The following is a 1,262-nucleotide window of genomic DNA, read 5'->3' as shown; positions in this document are numbered from 1 at the left end:
CTCCTAGGTAATTCACCTCTTCCATTGAAGGGTTCTCAGGATCATAAGCTTCTTCTTCAGATGAAGCATCCTTAGTACTGCTTGGTGCATTTTGCATTCCAGACAGACTTTGAGAAATCAGATTGACTTGTTGAGTCAATATCTTGTTCTGAGCCAGTATGGCATTCAGAGCATCAATCTCAAGAACTCCTTTCTTCTGACTAGTCCCATTGTTCACAGGATTCCTTTCAGAAGTGTACATGAATTGGTTATTTGCAACCATTTCAATGAGCTCTTGAGCTTCTGTAGGCGTCTTTTTCAGATGAAGAGATCCTCCAGCAGAGCTATCCAAAGACATCTTGGATAGTTCAGAGAGACCATCATAGAAAATACCTATGATGCTCCATTCAGAAAGCATGTCTGAGGGACACTTTCTGATTAATTGTTTGTATCTTTCCCAAGCTTCATAGAGGGATTCACCATCCTTCTGTCTGAAGGTTTGGACTTCCACTCTAAGCTTACTCAATTTTTGAGGTGGAAAGAACTTTGCTAAGAAGGCATTGACTAGCTTTTCCCAAGAGTCCAGGCTTTCTTTAGGTTGTGAGTCCAACCATATTCTAGCTCTGTCTCTTACAGCAAAAGGGAATAGCATCAGTCTGTAGACCTCAGGGTCAACCCCATTAGTCTTGACTGTGTCACAGATTTGCAAGAACTCAGCTAAAAACTGATGAGGATCTTCCATTGGAAGTCCATGGAACTTGCAATTCTGTTGCATTAGAGAAACTAATTGAGGCTTAAGCTCAAAGTTGTTTGCTCCAATGGCAGGGATAGAGATGCTTCTCCCATAGAAATTGGGAGTAGGTGCAGTAAAGTCACCCAGCACCTTCCTTGCATTGTTGGCATTGTTGTTGTTTTCGGCTGCCATGGGTTCTTCTTCTTTGAAGAATTCGGTCAGGTCCTCAACAGAGAGTTGTGCCTTAGCTTCTCTTAGCTTTCTCTTCAAGGTCCTTTCAGGTTCAAGGTCAGCTTCAACAAGAATGCCTTTGTCTTTGTTCTTGCTCATATGAAAGAGAAGAAAACAAGAAAATATGGAATCCTCTATGTCACAGTATAGAGATTTCTTGAGGTGTCAGAGGAAAAGAAAAGTAGAAGACAGAAGTAGAAAATTCGAACTTATCAAAGAAGATGGAGTTCGAATTTTGCATTAAGGAGTAGAGTTAGTTCAGAAATAGAAGGATGTGAGAAGAAGGGAAGTAATTTTCGAAAATTAAGTAAAAGATTTT

General features: G+C 40.4%; 1 non-coding gene across 1 annotated transcript; it reads left to right on the top strand.

Moving 5' to 3' along the window:
- The first annotated feature begins 391 nt into the window (after positions 1 to 391).
- LOC130937863 (small nucleolar RNA R71) lies at positions 392 to 499 on the top strand. Its single transcript, XR_009069057.1, has one exon. It is a non-coding gene; the product is annotated as a small nucleolar RNA R71 (small nucleolar RNA).
- Positions 500 to 1,262: the final 763 nt, after the last annotated feature.

Source organism: Arachis stenosperma, chromosome 6, assembly GCF_014773155.1.
Source record: "Arachis stenosperma cultivar V10309 chromosome 6, arast.V10309.gnm1.PFL2, whole genome shotgun sequence".
In the NCBI taxonomy this organism is placed as follows: domain Eukaryota; kingdom Viridiplantae; phylum Streptophyta; class Magnoliopsida; order Fabales; family Fabaceae; genus Arachis; species Arachis stenosperma.
Note: the sequence above shows the minus strand (reverse complement) of the source record. Positions and strands in the feature narration are given on the sequence as shown.